Source organism: Convolutriloba macropyga, chromosome 8, assembly GCF_964194025.1.
Source record: "Convolutriloba macropyga chromosome 8, txConMacr16.3, whole genome shotgun sequence".
Taxonomy (NCBI): domain Eukaryota; kingdom Metazoa; phylum Xenacoelomorpha; order Acoela; family Convolutidae; genus Convolutriloba; species Convolutriloba macropyga.
In genome coordinates this window covers 58,779,889-58,796,026 of record NC_134475.1, presented here as the reverse complement: position 1 = coordinate 58,796,026, position 16,138 = coordinate 58,779,889, and positions in this window count along the sequence as shown.

Here is a 16,138-nt window from a genome sequence, read left to right as displayed (position 1 = left end):
AAAGCATATTAATCACTGACTAACACTTTAATTTTCTTTTTGTTTAGCAGGTTTCTTCCTCAATGAGTTTTACTTTCTTTTATGAGACCAAATATTTGCAGATGGAGGGGTATATTGTTGTTTATTTAATATTATTGAGGATATTATTTTGATTATTATATTATTTATTTTAATATTATTTTGTTCTCAGTATCACGTTTATCTATAAAGTTTAAAGTTTTAAAATTCTTAAAATTTAAATCTGCTTTGTTTGACAATATATATAAAGCGCATTTAATTTATTTTTCCGACCCCTCTTGAGGGGGGAGTAACTATATACTCAAATGGGTTTTTTTTTGTTCAGTCAATTTTCGCCGATCGATATATTCATCGTAGAGAGTTGAGACTGGTATCATAAGAGAGCTCGTCCAGCGTAGAATATGGAATTAAAAAGATTTTTTTAGTTTTCGTTTTCTGCAAGGAGTTATCGAGGTTTACACTTCTGAAAAAAAGTAGAGTGAATTCACGTTGTTTTATTCACATTTTCCGAAATTTTTTCCTAATTTTTCGTCATTTTTGCTAAAATTTGTCAAAATTTTTACAAATAGTGTCGTTGATTTTATTTTTAACGACAAACAAGCCTTTATGATTATTCTGATTTAATTTTTTTTTTGGTCAAAAACTCTGGATAAATATTTCAAAATTCAGCCTTTTTCATCAAAAACAGCACAAAATAAGCTACTTTAGTCCATTTTGATAAAATCTGGCTGCACTACAACCCCAAACAACACTAATACAATCTTTGTAGAAACAGAAGGGGCTATTCCAGCTTCAACTTCCGCTGAAAGTGCTCTGTAATTAAAACTTTGCCGTTTTTTTTTCTAGCTTTACTCGTTTATTATCAAAAATGCAGAATTTTTTTTTGAGTTTTCAACTAGTAAATTATCTATATCTACAATATTGAAAACATCAATAGTTCCTAACGGACAATAAGCATTAGCATGGCTAGTTTTGGGCCATTCTTGGACTGTTAAAGTCCAAAAAGAATTCGGATTGCAATCAGTCGGTCTTTTTTTTAAAAGACCTTTTTTAATAATAAAGAACAGAATATATCAAATGAAAGCTCAGGAGTGAGAGGTCCAATAAAATTTCTAAGCAGCTTCACGCTATTGCATTTAGTTTTTTAACTGAAAGTTTGTGATAGTTTCGACTTTTGAAAATAATTGATTTTGAAATAAACAATGGCTTAATGAACTTTTCCTCCTTTTTTCTTAAATTGGTCAACTTGCAACTTAGTGTCAGCAAAGAACGAATGCTTCTTCATTCTACTGATTTTACATTTAGTCTGAATTGCGTTTTTAAGCCTGCAGTTATTGTTTTCTGGTTTTGATACTAATAGATTTCAGATTTTTTTGTTTGTAGAAATTTGCCAGCTTTTCACGTTTTCTAGTCACATTATCACATTACTGACAGTTCTCATATGACATTATTAGCGTCCAAAATGAAACACAATTGAATATATTAAATTCCTTAAAGATACAGATTATCGTTTTAACGGCCTCGACACCTCTCTTTCAAGAAATTAATTGAATTTTTTAATTTTGTCTTTAAAGGTCATTTTTACTTTGTGATTTCAGTTGTATGAATTTTCCTGTATAGTGATAGGCTTCACTGGTTTTTTATGGAAGTATAGACAAGTCGATATTCTGATATTAGCAGATAGCTAATGGCTTTCATGACTTTGAAAACAACCGTTTTCCAAAACTAAAAATAAAAAACTTTTTAACTTCGCAAGTTTGTTCTTTTTAATTTTCTTTTGGTATCTAATCTCGTAATTTACAGGTCAAATATGACATTATGGGTGTCAAGGGAGGTTGTCAAAAAAGATTGATGTCCCAAAATCCATTTTTTAAAGAATGCCTTATGACCTTATTGACTTCGACATCGGTTTTTTACGAAAAAGGTAAATTAATTTGATTTTTGTCATGTTTGACGTTCTTTTTGTAGACGCAAGAATTTTTCTGAATAATTGCAGGTCTCAAAGAATTTTTTGGATGAATAAACGACCCTATTTAAATATTTCATTTTGTAATTAATTTTTTTTCATGACTTTGGATATAATTTTGTTTCGAAAAAAATCAAAATTATTAAATAATTTGCCGTTTTCTCTTTTTTGTCTACTTGTTATCTAGTCTCACTTATAAATGACCAATTACTAAAATATCGGTGTTTGAATAAGGCTCAAACGAATATATTTTGAGGGCCGAAATTTTGCTTGACGTTTTTGACAGCGTTTTCTGGCAAGTTTCAATTGAATTTTTATTTGTTGTTTTTTGTTGTTCTTTTTAGCCGCTTAAAGAAACGAATAAGGACAGGCCCTAATGCCCTTCTAAAAAAACTTTGATAATCGTTAACTTTGAGATAATTTACTTGATTTCTATTGGTTTTAATTACTTTGAAGTTAAATGTTTTAAAAAAAATAAGCGAATTTGTTAACTTTACTGTTTTTGTTCTTTTTTGTCTAATTCTTACCAAACCTTTTTATGGACTGGTCCATATCTTTTCTGGTGATTTTTAAGTTATTTTGTTTCGTTTTAGGTTCATCTGACTGCATGTTATTAAATTTTGTTTTTTAAAACGGACAAAAATTTGTTGGTTTAATTAATGTTTTTTGATGTTGTTGTTTGATTTTGCTGTTCGTCTTGACTCGCTTTCTTAATATTAGCATATCACAGCAATTTAAATATTCAATTTTTACTCCACTGAGTTATTTGCTTTGGAGGCTATATTATCGTTCATACGCAATTTTTTTTGAAAAATGCTTGGGCTTTTTTGGGTTTTTTGGGATTCCCAAAAAATAATTTTTGGGTTTTCTATCTGTTCCTCATTTTGTAGACAATTATGCGAAAATTGTGGATGAGCGGGGTCGGAACCTTATGTGCCATCGCACATTGCTGAGCGCCTTGTTTTAATTTAATTTTGGGGTTTTGTGTATTTCTTATTATACACTCTTATGAAATTTAAACCATCATGTTGATAAATTTACAGTAATTCACATTCTGGACCCATTTACTCGTTTCTGGGGTACAATTTTTAAAGTAGTTTTTGCTGAAATCTGTGGTTAAATTTAACTTAGTAAAAATTGGAAGCTTACCCAACTGCAGGAACTTTTGCAGGACAAATTTTGAAGGCAACGACCAAATTTTAATAATTTTTAGCATGAACTAAAGGGAACTATAATATCAATTCAAGATTCACAGTTTTCGCTTCATTTTTTGAGGAGGGGGAATTATTTTGATTCTTTGTTCGTTTGGCTAATTTTGCCAAATTTTACAACACAACATTGATCATTTCAAAATCCCACTATTCCGCATTCTGTTATGAATTCGGTGCATATGAATTAAGCGCACGTGTAGAGAAAATTTTTAGACAAATTTACCCACGCATTTTTATCAGCTGAGATAACAGAACAGAGAGATCTTTTTCAATCTTACTTACAATCGATGTTGCATTCGCTGGTTGTCAGCTTTGCTCCTGAGATATCCTCTGGCTCCAGCCTCATCCCAAGATCTGAAATCAAAAGTCATTCCCTGTTATTAAACTCCGCCCGATTCTTGCTAACTCTTTTGAGAATTTTAAGCGATTAATTCAGATAACTTGACCATAACTATGAAGAAAGCGTTAGTTGGGCTTCTGGTGACTGTTCATCATGTGCTCATCGCTTAATCAATAAATTTGCTGCGGGAATTAAGTCTGAAAGTCAAAGTCACTGTGTGTTCAAAGTCCACTAAATGCAGATAGTTACCTATCTTAATGGTAAATATCACTTCTCATATTCTCTAATATTTGAAGAACAAAATTCAAACTTTTTTGAGCTGCAAAAATTATGACCTGCGCTGCCAATTTTCAGATATATTTTCATATGAAATAAAAAATGCTAAATTGATAATGATAGAAAATGAAGTTTTGAACTTTCGGTCAAACTCTCAAGAAACCATGAATTTATGTCTCATCAATAGTTTTGGTGAATGGCATACTTAGAAACTAGTATGGCAAATGGCGTTAGGACAAGTTCTCAGCGACCTAATGCACTCTGGAGGCTTACTGGTTTATACCGTTTTGGATGACGAAATGTCAAATGGTCAGACAAAGAAAAACTATCAGACGAAAAATCGTTAGTACAAAAAACTGCATAAAAATACAGACCATCAGGTCTTTACAATTGCTATAACGTTCGTTTGAACAATTAAAAAGTACCATATCATTGCACGGTTAACACATATAACAAATACTTATTCATTCGCACTTCAAAATTACAGTAACAATATTACTTTGTAATTTAATGACTTGTCAAGTTTTATAAGCTTATGTTACCTATGATATCCATTGATAAAGTCCATGTGATATCCTTCAGATTCGTCTCTGAAACAAAACAAAAACAAATTGAACAAAAATATAAAAATTAGGCAAAACAGGATCAGATCAGACCTCTTACTAAGAAATCGAGTAAAGGAAAAAAAGCGGTGAGCCACTGTAGATAGGTTAAAAAAAGTTGTTGTTTTCTACAGAGTCAAGAAACAGAAGTGGGATCTATTCTGTTGCCCCCTCCCCAGCTTAGTGAGCATAAATCTTTTATGACCCCCAGGCGCACGTGATATTTTCTGACATAGTAACGTGCTAAATAACAACAAACAATTGGGGGGGGGGACAATGGGGGGAACAAAACAGATCCCAGAAGATCTGCAAGAGAAGACCATTGTTATCATCTAAGGTACGTACATCATGCGTCAAGAAAACGATTAAAATTTCAGAGTAGACCTGAAGAGGCCTATTGAAGTTTTTACTGTAACACATCATCATTTTAAATATACCAAAATAACTAAAATACACAAATATGATCAATTGATATGTTTGCGGGAAGTTTCACTGAAATCAGTAATAGCTATGTAAGAAAATCTACATATAATTCTTTGCTCAGTCAAATCTTTGCTCAGTCAAAACGCAGGTTGTTTTTGCCAATCATTTCATTTTGCCGGTCTTCTTTTTGATTTTTTTTCCTTTTTTCTCGCTCTGACTACTTTTTTCCGTCGTGTCACTGTTTCTTTTGTCTTTTGCTTGATCTGCTGTTTTTTGGATTTTTTATACTCAATTTTTTTTACTTTGTTGTGCTCTTTGTTTGTCTTAGCGATTGTTTTTTGTTTTTAATAATCAGTGGTCAAGACTTTCATTTTTGTATTTAGGAGCGCTCCTTTCGAAGCTCAGTAATGTTGTCTCTCTACTCGTCAACAAAACTAAATAAGCTCGTGGTCAATCTAATAAGCCGTCCTCCCGTTAATTCCGCTGCTCGAACGCGTATAACTTATTCGTCATTTGCGTGTCGTACTCCCGTTAGCACTTGGTTACTGCCGTTAACATTTTTCTATCATTTTTCAGGTCAAAAAAGTTGAGGATCTCGGTCGAGTTACACTAGTCATTGGGCTTGGGTCAAGTTAAAGTCAAGCAGCAAAAATATTGTTCGAGGCTTGAATCGGTGGCAAGAAATTGGGTTGAGCTAAATTTGGGACAACGATAAAGTCAAGTAAAAGTCTTTTCATAGTCAATTTGGATCGAGCTTGGCCTTTTCGTTCTCATTTTTGGCTAGAGTACGGTCTTTTCATGAGTCGAAGCATAAACCGGGGTTGAGTACATTTCTTTGAAATGGGAATGGTTTCTACTAGGACACAGAGCGAGCAAAGCTTGGGTGTAATTGCAGATGCTAATGAATGAGGAACTCGCCAGATCGCTCAGTTGTTTTGTTTTGACAGACTAATTGAGGAGACTTGTTACTCTTGCTTCTTGATGGGTCTGAACATATAGGTGCCCTAGATAATAGTATACTATTATCTAGGTCACCGAGATGGTCAGATTCATCAAGAAGCAAGAATAACGAGTCTCGTCAAGTAATCTGTCAACGACGATACGACGAAAAAATAATAGGAAATTTCGTTGAATTTGGCTAGAAAAAAACGATGAGATCACAATTTCTTATGTTCAAAAACCAAAAATTTCCCAACTAGGGTAGGTTTTCTGACTCTGGTGCATCTTCATTCAGTTAAGACGCTGGAATAGTCAAGACAGCATAAACTGGAAGCTCAATAAACTGAGAATTTCTCCTAGAAAAGTGCAATCCGGGACAAATTCGGGGATCAATAGGTATCCGTGATTGCCCTCCCTAGTCGAGAGAGGATGTTAATCTTGCAAGATCTTGAAAGATTCTTGCAAAAAACTGTTAATCTTGCAAGATCTTGCAAGAGGATGTTAATCTTGCAAGATCTTGCAAGAGGATGTTAATCTTGCAAGATCTTGCAAGATGCTTTCAAGATTAACATCCTCTTGCAAGATCTTGCAAGATTAACATCGAAAAACCTCCTTTATTGAATCGCTCTATGATGTTGCCGTTTTTTGACAAGTTTTGTGAACAAAATAGCATTTAATGACTCTGGCTAGTTTGTTAGGCCCTGACAAACGTCATTTCAAAGCCTCCCGTGACATCCATCTGAAATTTTTTACTGTATTACCTGACTTTTTTTCAAGAAAAACGCTCTTTCTCTGACTCCAAGCGCATAGAACCACCACAACGGTTCCGTAACCACGATCTCTAATCATAAATAGTCAGATGAGTTGAATGACAGGCCTAGATCACGCGAAAAAGTTGATCATAGGTTTTTTGTGGTGATAATATAATGGTTTTTGGTGATAAACTATGTTCATGGCGAAATTCGTAAATGGTCACTTTTCTTGGGCTTCCGATCATTTCCAAAATCATTCTATAGCAAAACGGCACTTCTACTGTGGTTTAAAAAAAATGCAAAAATAAAATTGGGGTGCAAAATTTTTTTGCAATAAAACATTTTTTCTCTCGGGCGTAAACAGAAAATTTCATATTGACATTACCTGTGATATAGCAGTAAGAAAGGAAAATCTTATAAAAAACGCTGTTTGATGGTTTTTTCATTAACAAAGCTTCTAACGACTGTGGCTAGTTTCCTAGGCCCTGATAAACGTAATATCAAAGCCTCCAGTGATATCCATCTGAGCTTTTTTATTGTTTTACCTGACTTTTTTTCAAGAAAAACGCTCTTTCTCTGACTCCAAGCACATAGAACCACCACAACGGTTCCGTAACCACGACCTCTAATCATAAGTTGTCAGATGAGTTGAATGACAGGCCTAGATCACGCGAAAAAGTTGATCATAGGTTTTTGATAATATAATGGTTTTTGGTGATAAACTATGTTTTTGCCGAAATTCGTAAATGGCACTTTTCTTGGGCTTCCGATCCTTTCCAAAATCATTCTATAGCAAAACGGCACTTCTATTGAGCTTTAAAAAAGCTGGAAAAATAAAATTGGGGTGCAAAATTTTTTTGCCAAAAAAACATTTTTTCTCTCGGGCGTAAACAGAAAGTTTCATATTGACATTACAGGTGATATAGCAGTAAGAAAGCAAAATCTTAAAAAAACGCTGTTTGATGGTTTTTTCAATGACATAGCTTCTAACGACTGTGCCTAGTTTGTAAGGCCCTGACGAACCTTATATCAAAGCCTCCAGTGACATCCATCTGAGCTTTTTTTACTGTTTTACCTGACTTTTTTTCAAGAAAAACGCTCTTTCTCTGACTCCAAGCGCTTAGAACCACCACAACGGTTCCGTAACCACGATCTCTAATCATAAGTAGTCAGATGAGTTGAATGACAGGCCTAGATCACGCGAAAAAGTTGATCATAGGTTTTTTGTGGTGATAATATAATGGTTTTTGCTGATAAACTATGTTTATGGCGAAATTCGTAAATGGTCACTTTTCTTGGGCTTCCGATCATTTCCAAAATCATTCTATAGCAAAACGGCACTTCTACTGGGGTTTAAAAAAAGCTGGAAAAATAAAATTGGGGTGCAAAATTTTTTTGCAATAAAACATTTCTTCTCTCGGGCGTAAACAGAAAATTTCATATTGACATTACCTGTGATTTAGCAGTATGAAAGGAAAATCTTATAAAAAACGCTGTTTGATGGTTTTTTCATTAACAAAGCTTCTAATGACTGTGGCTAGTTTCCTAGGCCCTGATAAACGTAATATCAAAGCCTCCAGTGACATCCATCTGAGCTTTTTTATTGTTTTACCTGACTTTTTTTTCAAGAAAAACGATCTTTCTCTGACTCCAAGCACATAGAACCACCACAACGGTTCCGTAACCACGATCTCTAATCATAAGTAGTCAGATGAGTTAAATGACAGGCCTAGATCACGCGAAAAATTTGATCATAGGTTTTTTGTGGTGATAATATAATGGTTTTTGGTGATAAACTATGTTTATGGCGAAATACGTAAATGGCACTTTTCTTGGGCTTCCGATCCTTTCCAAAATCATTCTATAGCAAAACGGCACTTCTATTGAGTTTTAAAAAAATCTGGAAAAATAAAATTGGGGTGCAAAATTTTTTTGCCAAAAAAACATTTTTTCTCTCGGGCGTAAACGGACAATTTCATATTGACATTACAGGTGATATAGCAGTAAGAAAGCAAAATCTTATAAAAAACGCTGTTTGATGGTTTTTTCATTAACATAGTTTCTAACGACTGTGGCTATTTTGTAAGGTCCTGACGAACATTATATCAAAGCCTCCAGTGACATCCATCTGAGCTTTTTTACTGTTTTACATGACTTTTTTTTCAAGAAAAACGCTCTTTCTCTGACTCCAAGCGCATAGAACCACCACAACAGTTCCGTAACCCCGATCTCTAATCATAAGTAGTCAGATGAGTTGAATGACAGGCCTAGATCACGCGAAAAAGTTGATCATAGGTTTTTTGTGGTGATAATATAATGGTTTTTGGTGATAAACTATGTTTATGGCGAAATTCGTAAATGGTCACTTTTCTTGGGCTTCCGATCCTTTCCAAAACCATTCTATAGCAAAACGGCACTTCTACCGGGGTTTAAAAAAGCAGGAAAAATAAAATTGGGGTGCAAAATTTTTTTGCCATAAAACATTTTTTCTCTCGGGCGTAAACAGAAAATTTCATATTGACATTACCGGTGATATAGCAGTAAGAAAGCAAAATCTTATAAAAAACGCTGTTTGATGGTTTTTTCATTAACAACGCTTCTAACGACTGTGGCTAGTTTCCTAGGCCCTGATAAACGTCATATAAAAGCCTCCAGTGACATACATCTGAGCTTTTTTATTGTTTGACCTGACTTTTTTTTCAAGAAAAACGATCTTTCTCTGACTCCAAGCACATAGAACCACCACAACGGTTCCGTAACCACGATCTCTAATCATAAATAGTCAGATGAGTTGAATGACAGGCTTAGATCACGCGAAAAAGTTGATCATAGGTTTTTTGTGGTGATAATATAATGGTTTTTGGTGATAAACTATGTTTATGGCGAAATTCGTAAATGGTCACTTTTCTTCGGCTTCCGATCCTTTCCAAAATCATTCTATAGCAAAACGGCACTTCTATTGTGGTTTTAAAAAAGCTGGGAAAATAAACTGGGGTGCAAAATTTTTTTGCCATAAAACATTTTTTCTCTCGGGCGTAAACAAAAAATTTCATATTGACATTACAGGTGATATAGCAGTAAGAAAGCAAAATCTTATAAAAAACGCTGTTTGATGGTTTTTTCAATAACAACGCTTCTAACGACTGTGGCTAGTTTCCTAGGCCCTGATAAACGTCATATCAAAGCCTCCTGTGACATCCATCTGAGCTTTTTTATTGTTTTACCTGACTTTTTTTCAAGAAAAACGCTCTTTCTCTGACTCCAAGCGCATAGAACCACCACAACGGTTCCGTAACCACGATCTCTAATCATAAGTAGTCGGATGAGTTGAATGACAGGCCTAGATCACGCGAAAAAGTTGATCATAGGTTTTTTGTGGTGATAATATAATGGTTTTTGGTGATAAACTATGTTTATGGTGAAATTCGTAAATGGTCACTTTTCTTCGGCTTCCGATCCTTTCCAAAATCATTCTATAGCAAAACGGCACTTCTATTGAGGTTTAAAAAAGCTGGAAAAATAAAATTGGGGTGCAAAATTTTTTTGCCAAAAAACATTTTTTTCTCTCGGGCGTAGACCGAAAGTTTCATATTGACATTACAGGTGATATAGCAGTAAGAAAGCAAAATCTTATAAAAAACGCTGTTTGATGGTTTTTTCATTAACATAGCTTCTAACGACTGTGGCTAGTTTGTAAGGCCCTGACGAACGTTATATCAAAGCCTCCAATGACATCCATCTGAGCTTTTTTACTGTTTTACCTGACTTTTTTTCAAGAAAAACGCTCTTTCTCTGACTCCAAGCGCATAGAACCACCACAACGGTTCCGTAACCAAGATCTCTATTCATAAGTAGTCAGATGAGTTGAGTTGAATGACAGGTCTAGATCACGCGAAAAAGTTGATCATAGGTTTTTTGCGGTGATAATATAATGGTTTTTGGTGATAAACTATGTTTATGGCGAAATTCGTAAATGGTCACTTTTCTTGGGCTTCCGATCCTTTCCAAAATCATTCTATAGCAAAACGGCACTTCTATTGAGGTTTAAAAAAAGTTGGAAAAATAAAATTGCGGTGCAAAATTTTTTTGCCAAAAAACATTTTTTTCTCTCGGGCGTAGACAGAAAATTTCATATTGACATTAATGGTGATATAGCAGTAAGAAAGCAAAATCTTATAAAAAACATTGCTTGATGGTTTTCTTTAAAAATTAAGCTTTTAAAGACTGTGGCTAGTTTGTTAGGCCTTGATAAACGTCATATCGAAGCCTCCGGTGACATCCATCTGAGCTTTTTTATTGTTTTAACTAATTTTTTTTCAAGAAAAACCTTGTTTCTCTGACTCCAAGCATATAAAACCACCACAACGGTTGCGTAACCACTATCTTTATTCATAAGTAGCCAGATAAGTTGAATGACAGGCCTAGATCACGCGAAAAAGTTGATCATAGTTTTTATGTGGTGATAATATAACGGTTTCTGGTGATATACTATGTTTATGGCGAAATTCGCAATTGGTACTTTTCTTGGGCTTCCGATCCCTTCCAAAATCATTCTATAGCAAATAGGCACTTCTACTGAGGATAACAGAAAACTGGAATAATAAAATTGGTGTACAAAATTTTTTGCCATAAAACATTTTTTCTCTCGGGCCTTAACAAAAAATTTCATATTGACCTTACCGGTGATATAGCAGTAAGAAAACAAAATCTTATAAAGAACGTTGTATGATGATTTTTTATTAATACAACTTTTGATGACAGTGGCTAGTTTGATAGGCCCTGATAAACGTCATATTGAAGCCTCCAGTGACATCCATCTGAGCTTTTTTATTGTTTTAACTGATTTTTTTTCAAGAGAAACGCTGTTTCTCTGACTCCAAGCACGTAGAACCACCACAACGGTTCCGTAACCACGATCTTTATTCATAAGTAGCCAGATGAGTTGAATGAAAGGCCTAGATCAAGCGAAAAAATTGATCATAGTTTTTATGTGGTGATAATATAACGGTTTTTGGTGATATACTATGTTTATGGCGGAATTCGTAATTGGTCACCTTTCTTGGGCTTCCGATCCTTTCCAAAATGACTCTATAGCAAAACGGCACTTCTACTGGGGTTTAAAAAAGCTGGAATAATAAAATTGGGGTGCAATTTTTTGTTTGCCATGAAACATTTTTTCTCTCGGGCCTAAACACAAAATTTCATGTTGACCTTACCGGTGATATAGCAGTAAGAAAACAAAACCTGATAAAAAACGTTGCTTGATGGATTTTTTATTAATACGGCTTTCAATGACTGTGGCTAGTTTGTTAGGCCCTGATAAACGTCATATCAGAGGCCTCCAGTGACATCCATCTGAGCTTTTTTTTTAATTGTTGTATCTGATTTTTTTTCAAGAAAAACGCTGTTTCTCTGACTCCAAGCACATAGAACTACCACAACGGTTCCGTAACCTTGATCTCTATTGATAAGTAGTCAGCTGAGTTGAAAAACAGGCCTAGATTGCGCGAAAGTTGATCATAGGTTTTTTATGGTGATAAAATAACGTATTTTGGTGATATACTATGTTTATGGCGAAGTTCGTAAATGGTCACATTTCTTGAGCTTCCAGTCCTTTCCAAAATCATTCTATAGCAAAACTGCACTTCTACTTAGGCTAACAAAAGCCGGAAAACTAAAATGGGGTCCCAAAAATAATTTTTTGCCTTAAAACAATCATTGTCTCGGGCCTAAACGGAAAATTTCATTTTGACCTTACCGGTGATAAGAATACAAAATATTATTAAAAAAATGTTGTTTGATGGTTTTCTCACACAAAATAGCTTTCAATGACTGTGGTTAGGTTATTAGGATCTGATAAACGTCAGATCAAAGCCTCCAGTAATATCCATCCAAGCTTTTATTTTGTTTTGTCTGACTTTTTCCAAGAAAATCACTGCTTCTATGACTCGAAGCGCATGGAATCACAACAAGGGTCCAGTTATTTTAATCGCTAAAAGTACATCAATATCTGATATATATCAGGGGTCTGTTAGACCAAAAAAGGTGACCATAAGTTCTTTGTGGCGACAACAGAACGCTTTTCGATGGTATAATATGTACAAGGCGAAATTCGAAATTGTAACTCTTCTTTAACCTTGGAACCATTCCAAACCCATTCTATGGCAAATCGGCACTATTAATTTACCGGCAAGAAGTACCATGTGTTGTTTTTTTTTGCGAAAACCATTTTTGGTTGTGCTAATACCGGTGTTTTCAGTTGTCTAACAAAGGAAATTGGCAAAAAACAATGTTCGGAAGCGTTTTTTTTGAGTTATACCGTGACAACTGCTTCATATAACAAAAACTCAATAACATCGATACACAGTGAACAGTAAAAGACCAGTAGAAGTAATTTGTTTCATGATTTGATTGCATACAAAAGGTTTAAAAGTCCAAGTTTTGAAGTTTCGGGAGTTCGGTTTAGTCAGCTCCAAACTTTCTGTTTTCAGGTTTTTCCTGTTTCCGCTCAATCATGGGTTGGAAAACAGTGTATCGAGCATTTTTTAGACCTCCACTTGGCCACCTAACATGCTGATGATAGCTGATTTGCGAATTTACAATTTATGAACTTTTCTTTGATTTTGAACGTTTTTTTTTATGCAAAAAGACAAACATTCAGTGAAATTGTAGTGCAGGGTCACGAAGACTTTTGAAAGAGTTGGATAGGTAGGAGTGACTCTTAGAATGGCCCGGACAACAAAAGTCCAGCCATTGAATTGGGTTGCAAAGGCTGGTACTGGTGATTTCGGGGGTTTTGATGGTACTGGATCGAGTAATTTTCGAAAATTTCGATGAAATTGAGTGCTTTTGAAAAGTATTCCAAAAGTACTGAACGGAATTGAGCATGTGTGGTATCGTTGAACTCAAAAAGAGCTCTTCTTTGTTTGAGCCACCGGTGAAGTGCGTAGTATTGGTCGCTGAGAAAATATTAACCCCTGAATTCAGGCAAAATGCTTAATTTTGACCCTCTTTTTCACCGCACGAATGGTACCTTTATATAAGCGGTATTGGTAGATGTACTATAGCAATTTACAACACTCGTCATCTCCACAGTTGAGCCCCATAAGTTTTTTAAGCGTTTTTTGAAGTTGTGTGGGTGAAATTTGACGATGTACGTCGCGAACCAGGTCAAATTTAGGCTATGTTACAAAACGGTATTTTTGAAATATCTCATTGTTGAGTGAACCAATTTCTGTTCTGTTTGAAGATTATGACAGGTTATATATTGCTGCTGAAGGCCCAGGGGACCGCGTATAGGCTTTTGTGAACCAGAGTGTGATTTTTAGCCGGTACATGGGGCGCAATTTTCGACCCAAATAGTGATCTGTACCGAACCTGCGGAGATGGAAAAAGTATGTTAAAAAGGTACTTTTAGTGATGTTTATAGGTTATTTATAACGCCCACTATATGTAGTTACTCATGAACCATGGTTGTATGCAGGTTTTCTGGGATCTAGATGGTGTATTTTGCCGGTACAGGGGTCCTAACATCCTACCCTTATAGAGGGGGTACATAACCTGCGGAGATGAAAAAAGTGTGTTAAAAATGTCTTTTAGTGTCGTCTATAGGCTATTTATAACCCCTATTATATGTAGTTACTCATGAACCATGGTTGTATGTAGGTTTTCGGGGATCTAGATGGTGTATTTTGCCGGTACAGGGGTCCTAACATCCGACCTAATAGAGGGGGTACCTAACCTGCGGAGATGAAAAAAGTGTGTTAAAAATGTCTTTTTAGTGTCGTCTATAGGCTATTTATAACCCCTATTATATGTAGTTACTCATCAACCATGGTTGTATGTAGGTTTTCAGGGATCTAGATGGTGTATTTTGCCGGTACAGGGGTCCTAACATCCGACCCTAATAGAGGGGGTACCTAACCTGCGGAGATGAAAAAAGTGTGTTAAAAATGTCTTTTTAGTGTCCTCTATAGGCTATTTATAACCCCTATTATATGTAGTTACTCATGAACCATAATTGTATGTAGCTTTTCTGTGATTTAGATTGTGTATTTTGCCGGTACAGGGGTCCTAACATCCGACCCTAATAGAGGGGTACCTAAGCTGCGGAGATGAAAAAAGTGTGTTAAAAATGTGCTTTTAGTGTCGTCTATAGGCTATTTATAACCCCCATTATATGTAGTTACTCATGAACCATGGTTATATGTAGGTTTTCGTGGATCTAGATGGTATATTTTGACTCCATAGGGGGGGTGGGTGGTGGTAAGTGGCCTCATTTTGAGCGATGGTACAAAACACCAAATTGTTGATTAATATGTGAATAGTGAAGCAAATCTGGTTCTGTTTAATTCACCAGGCTCGTCGTGTAGTGTACTACCAAACTGAGGGGGTCGCACATCGACTACTGTTTGATATTTGGATGGTACTTTGGCCCCTATTTTGGCCTTAAAATTGTCATATGTAACACAGCGGTGGAGGCGATTGAAATGTGTTTAAAATGTACTTACGGAGTTGTGTATAGGCTATATAGACCCCTAATTATATGTAGTTTCTGGCAAGCTCAGTTTATATACGCGATTTCGGGCATCAAGATGATGTAATTTGCCTCTGTATAGCGGTACATGGCCATGTTTGTAGTATGGGGCCAACTCACTGCATTGAAAGCTGTTTGTAAATCGTTTACAGGTGTGTAGTACTGTTTGTAGAGGTTTGTAATAGTGTTTCAAGGGTCCCCTGGGAGTGTCACCCTCAGGGGTGATTTCTCTGATGTTTGACATACGTCATTTTCTTTGATCACATTTGTACTTTGGGTACTAGTACTGTTCCTTAAAATTTCCTTATATCATCTTAGAGCGACCCCATTGTGGCTCTGTTTTTTTTATTTGAGCCTGTCTAATGATGTGTGTGTGTGTGTGTGTATACAGATAACAAAAAGGTTGCGTGTAATGTTTCTTGAGAAAGTGTTGAAAAATAACCAAAACTTGGTCCACTTTTTTTTATTCAGTCAAAGGAAATTTGGTGTTCTTCCTTCTGGCTGACTTGTTCTTCACTGTCCCTCCGCTATTAATACTATTATTCTAATACTATTGTTGGTAGCGTATAGCTGCTGGCTAGTGGTATCCGCCCGGTGTTGGTTTGTTTTGGGTTTGATGTTGTTATCATTTTTATTTTAGTATTTCTATTTCAGTTCTTGTTTGGTTTTGCTGCTCTTGTTCAGCTCTCTTCTGTCGCCTGCCTTCCTACATTCTATAGGTGAGAACCCCCTTCTGTTTAGGCTAGCCGGTTAGCAAGGAAAAGATATTTTCGTTTGTTTAGTTGTGAAAAATATGGACAAGGCCGAAAAGCAAAAAATTTCCGAAACCCGAAAAAATTATTTAAACCATATTTGTGATTATATAGTGAGCGCATTTAATATTTGTCCTGCTTTTAGTCCTTCTTCCGTGTGCTAGGAGAGCCTAAGTGATAACACCAAGTAGTTAATAGTGCAAATTTTCTTTTTTCAACGAAAAAATATGTATTGACCAAAGATCTTCATTTTTTTCATGTCTCGTAAAACTTATAAAAAAGCAAGTAGTCCATTCTTCTGAGAGTCCCACTTAAAACAGATG